Source organism: Somniosus microcephalus, chromosome 20 (assembly GCF_052327205.1).
Source record: "Somniosus microcephalus isolate GS21.2 chromosome 20, FLI_Smic_1.0, whole genome shotgun sequence".
NCBI lineage: Eukaryota > Metazoa > Chordata > Chondrichthyes > Squaliformes > Somniosidae > Somniosus > Somniosus microcephalus.
In genome coordinates, this window is record NC_141006.1 from 42,443,587 (window position 1) to 42,449,879 (window position 6,293).

Consider the following 6,293-nt stretch of genomic DNA (forward strand, 5'->3'; position numbering starts at 1 on the left):
ATGGAAAATTGTAAGGCAGAATTTAATGAGTCCAGGAAAACAGACCACAGACAATGTAATAAGCCTGTTGTGGTTAATTATCAGGATTAATGTACTTGTGAGGCGTTTGAAGCACTGGCTATTAATCCATGAATGGTAATTTATGTGGTTTAATTAGGCAAGTATAATGTTGTCTGAAGATTGAGGAGTGATTGGTAGAGAAATAAGTGAGCCAAAAATCCGATGTGGTTGTGAAGAAGTGATAGCCATTAAAATGAGATAGTAAAGGCGGTAAACGGTACAGGAGAGGCGGTAAACAAACAGTATACTAGAGGAGGTAAACAATGTAGCAGGGAGTTTATTTTTACAACAATTTCACTGCAGAAGATAATTGTAGGTAATTAGAATGACGGGCGTACCTGAGTTTAGGGAGAAAATGGTCAGCAATTGTTAAGATACTATGCTTAGAGAGAACACATTTTAAAATGCTTAAATAGTGAGGTAGACAAAGATTGAAGACAATTGTAAAAGAGAGTAGGCTGCTCTGAGGTGACGGGTATCACTCGAGCGATGTGGACAAACTCAGAAACTGGTCAGACGAAAGCCAAATGTTGCTTAGCATTGGAAACTACAACTTAATTTATAGCATTACAAAATATGACAACTGTAATTCACAGTGAAGAGCCTATCAATAAATGAAGTGTGACAGTTAGTACAATCATTACATTGTACGGCAGCAATTGCCAACGTAAATAGATTACTAGTGTATAAGTAGATCCATTAAGAGAAAGGATAATACACTAAAAATCAAAAACCACTTGTGAGTACACACTGGAATATTGTGTCTGGTTTTGGTGTTTGTACTTGTGAAGATACAAAGGCATTACAAGTAAGTTAGTGAATGGCAATGGGCATAATCCTGATTCATCATGGTGCAAAAGAATACATGGTCAGTGCCAAGGCATGAGAAAAAGGAAAATGGTCAAAGCAGTTTATAATACATAGACCTTAAAAAGATGAGTTGCGTGAGCTGAATGTACCTTCCCGTTCTTACCCTCTGTTCATATTGGATTAACGATGTAGATGGATAATAACTTAAGTGTGATCATATTGTGGGTATTAATTGAGATGGATCTGCTTCACATTTCATAATTTACTGAGCATCATCGTAAGTGAAGAGCCAGGACACTTTTGGCATAAGTGTCAAGAATGTATTATTCACTCTAATATTAATAATTTTAACAATATTTCACTGAACATATATTGATTTAGTTGTGATGTACCTAATCATCTAGTTATGTTGATTTTAGGTAATCGCTTCCTGTAAATAACAGTGCATTGGATGAAAATCTGATTTGCTGATTGATTTTCAGAATACCTGCTCCGATATTCATTCATGCTGCCTGCTTTGCCTTATCTTTTTGGCCATTATACTTTAACTAGTATTGCTTCTCATTTAAATTGTAGCATCTTGTAAGTGGTTCTGTAAAATTATTTTCATGTGTGATATAAATTATACTAGAAATGCTTGTCAGAACGAGCATCCTTCACTGAACACAAATCTATTTGCCTTAATACTAAACTCAGGAGAGCATTTTTTACAAAGTAATTAGAGAAGGATTGTTTAAAACTTAAATGGAGACTTGAGTGCAAAAGCCACAGGATATAACTTGCCCATATCTATTCCTTTCCAATGACTTGTCGGCATTCCACCAGTTCTAATGAAGATTGGAACAGATTAATAAACTGCAGTTCAACCACCTGATTTGAATACTACAAAAGGACAGAATGCTTGCGACTGTGACGTTGCTAAACCCCACGAACAAAATCAGCAAAAAAAAACTGTTAGAGACTGTACTATGCGCATGTCCTAGTTTGCCTGTGACTGTCCTTTTATTATTAACTGCATTATAATTTTAAAACAAATCAGATAGCTTAATGTACTGGGTAGTGTGTGTCCATTCCTCCCCCACTACCAGACACTCCATGTAATGTCTGACCTTGAACAGAAACTGCAATCTCAGCCCAATTCCCCCCCCATACACCCACCCTGCCAACCCAGCAAGTAACCCTGAACAAGTGTCGGAGTTACTCAATTAACGCTGGTATCTTTCCCCAGCTAGTACACTGTTTGACCCTGAAAAGGAACAAATTCAAAAACTGCTCAGCTTAGTAATGTGTGCACTCTACTAAAAAAAATCTGTTGTTAGATCACCTTTCGACCATGATGTTCATAACTGTGGCAATCCCAGCCTCTCTGTGGGTAGCGGAGCAGGCCCAGGGGCCGTGTAGCCTGATCCTGCTCCTATTTCGTGTGTCTAATTCTGTTAGATTCAGGAGATGGTTCTGTGATAGTGGATTGGCGGTTAGGATCAGATCAGCCATGATCTTATTGAATGGCGGAGCAGGCTCCAGGGGCCGATTGGCCTACTCCTCCTCCTATTTCTTATGTTATCATCCACTCCTGCACAGCAACACTGTGATACTTGCATTTTCAAGTATATATCAAAATATTTATTTTTATATAAGACTAGGTGCCATCAACAACTAATGAGACAAGAAATGATGCTTTCCTGAGGCTTTCACGAGATCCCAATGAAGCAAGAAACAAGAAAGGTCATTTGGCCATCTGCACTGTGTTTTCTACAGACCACATATAATTTCCCCTATTGTGGACTCTACTCAACTCATTAATCTCCAGAGGGAAGTTTTGCAAAGTTTCTCCCTGTTCCAAAAGTATCTTTCTTACAAGTTACGGGTTTATTTTTCCACTAGTTTCTTTTCATTGCACAGTCTGTCTATGGTTGAAGCAGCTCGGGGGCTATTGTATTCCATGTAGTATTTGATCATCTCTTTATATACTCATTTAAAAGTGCTCCTATCTATATTGTCTACATTTTCTAAAGGACTTAATTAGCACAGGACTAACTGCTTGTGCTGGGAGTTTATCACATGCATACACTTCTCTTCTACGTTCTAGTTTTCTTTGAGGTTTATTCATTTTGTACTTACATCCTCTAGTTCTGTTCCCACAATCCAAATGAAGTATCCTGCTATAATTACTTTATCTATGTTCCTCAGTGTTTCAAGGATCTGGATCATGTCCTCTCCCAATCTTTCCCAGTAAAAACAAGGTCAGTTCTATGATCTGTCTTCATAACTTCGAACCTTAGGTCCTTATGATTCTTCTCTAATGTCACGTGAATATGTTTTTAAACAAAAATTAAGCACCACATCAAGCCCTTTTACATTCATTATACTAAACATCTTGTTGATACAGAGCGTAAAGCACGATTGATGTTATATGTATCATTCAAAGCAAATGTGAAAAGTCTGTTGCTCGATAAAACAAAAAAAAAGTCTAACAAATATTACCTTTTGGGCTATGTGCTTTCTGCAAAATTGGAAATCCACAATACTCTGGTGTAAAGGGGATAATTTTTATGGGAGCTGTTCAATAAATTTGTGCTCAACTCCATCTTAGTGAAGTGTTAAATTTCTGGATGCTTTATACGATTCACCTATAGCATCATATAGAATCAGAGAATAGAATATAAATGGCAATGTAGTGACATGACATCCATCATTGCTTTCCTTCCCAGGTGGATTTTATGCTCAGAGATTTACATTAGTAAATGTTGTTCTGGAATCATAGAATTGTACAGCACAGAAGGAGGCCATTCGGCCCATCGAGTCTGCGCCGGCTCTTTCGAAGAACAATCTAGTTAGTCCCACCCTCCCGCTCTTTCCCCATATCCCTGCAATTTTATCTCCTTCTAGTATTTATCCAATTCCCTTTTGAAGGCTACTATTGAATCTGTTTCCACCACTCTATCAGGCAGTGTATTCCAGATCCTAACCACTCGTTAGTTTGTGATGCAACCTCTGGTTTGGGGAAATGAAACAGAGACCAGTCATCAGTTTCTGGTTTGTATGTTTGTAACAAATTGCAAAATCCCATTAAAGGGTCTTATAAGAATTAGAAAAGATAGATTACGTGTCTTGGTAACAACTTCCTCATTTTTAGAGTGAAACATTTCTCCACACAGCACCGGACTTGGTCCCTAATCCTATCGATCTTGGGTAGTCACATGGCTGATATGTAGACTGTGGTCATAAACCTTGTCAACATGTGATTGGCTGTTCACACCCTCTATAAAAGGCAGTTACCTCAGCATCAATCGTCTCACATTGGTCACACCTTACACTTTGGGCTGGATTTTCATTGAGGCGGCGGGTAGGAGGCGGGACTACAACTTTCGGGGTTGTAGTCCCGCCTCCATTGAGTTCTAGCCAACCCACGCGATTTTGACTTGATTGACCTTGTTGAGCCCGCCCAGCGGGCTCAGCAGGCCAATTAAGGGCCACTCGGCAACAGATGGCGTCACAGATTGATATTTAATCTGTCAAGACCTTTTGACAGATGAAATATCAGCATTTCACAGCTGTTTGAAGCTGTCAAACACTGACAATCTGTACTCCAAGTTAATTTCTTCCTCTCAGGATGATTTAGAGATCTCCCCAGAACAGAAAGCTGAATGCTGCAATTTTTGACAGATCACAGCCATTCTGCTTTCTGTGCCGGATGAGATGAGGGACTCCAGAGACCTGAAGGAAGGAAGGCTGTAAAGGTAAAACTTCTTTAAACACACCAAACACACTTACCTCTGAACTCATGCACCCATCACTCCTCTGAACACCAGACATCTCGAACCCTCCAAGCCCTTCATCCTGACGGCCCGCCTCGCTAACTTGGCGTGGTTTGGAGCCGTCGGAAATCCCACATTTCACCAATGAAAATAGGGATTAGGCTAAAAACTGCCTGTTAACTATCTGTTAACAGGCAGTTAATTGGCACTAATCCCCTTCCCGCCTCGGGGAGGTGGGTCCCAGTGTGGGTCGGGTACCCGCCTCCTTTGAAACTGGCATGGAGGCGGGTTGGGGGCGGGATGGGTTCGTGCCCCTGATTTCGGGATTTTAACTCCCCACACGCCTCCAATCCCGCCTCCACGGCCCAATGAAAATCCTGCCCTTTGGATCGGACTGCTTTCCAGGATCTAACATTTTGGCCGATTAAGTCCTCTCTCAAAACCCCACCGCAGAGGCCTCCTCCGCCTAAGTTTTAGTACTTTGTTGCACAGATACAAAGCAAAAAGATGTGCCGACTGGTAGCATTTTTACAAATAAGTTCAACTGGAACTCGATTGAGAGAATTCCAGGATGTGGCTGTTGTTTAGATGCAAAGGGGGTTTCAACCCATCCTCTGGCAATTTCCAACGTTTGGATGTCATGTGCTTCCAGTAGCTGAAGTAAACATTGGTCCTTTAGAGGATGAGACTGGGGAATTAATAATGGGAAATAAGAAAATGGCAGAGACTCTGAACAAATATTTTGTATCTGCCTTCACGGTAGAAGACACTAAAAGCATCCCAATAATAGTAGAAAATCAAGGGGCAAAAGGGAGGAACTTAAAACAATCACCATCACTGGAGAAAAAGTACTTGGCAAACTAATGGGACTAAAGGCTGACATGTCCCCTGGACCTGATGGCCTGCATCCTAGGGTCTTAAAAGCAGTGGCTGCAGAGATAGTGGATGCATTGGTTGTAATCTTCCAAAATTCCCTAGACTCTGGAAAGGTCCCAGCAGATTGGAAAAGCGCAAATGTAACACCCATATTCAAGAAAGGAAGGAAACAGAAATCAGGAAACTATAGGCCAGTTAGCCTAACATTGGTCATTGGGAAATGCTGGAATCCATTATTAAGGAAGTAGTAACAGGACATTTAGAAAATCATAATTCAATCAATCAAGCAGTCAGGGTCAACGTGGCTTTATGAAAAGAAAATCATGTTTGACAAATTTATTAGAGTTCCTTGAGGATGTAATGAGCAGGTTGGATAAAGGGTACACCTGAAACATTAATCTATCATCTAGATGTAGTGTATTTTGGATTTACAAAAGACATTCGATAAGGTGCCACATAAAAGGTTACTGCACAAGATAAGAGCTCATGGCGTTGGGGGTAATATATTAGCATGGATAGAGGATTGGCTAACTAACAGAAAACAGAGAGTCAGAATAAATGGGTCATTTTCAGGTTGGTCAGTGGGGTACCACAGGGATCAGTGCTGGGGCCTCAACTATTTACAATCTATATTAATGACTTGAAGGGACCGAGTGTACTGTAACCAAATTTGCTGACGATACAAAGATAGGTGGGAAAGCAAGTTGTGAGGAGGACACAGAGTCTGCAAAGGGATATAGAGAGGTTAAGTGAGTGGGCAAAAATTTGGCAGATGGCATATAATGTGGG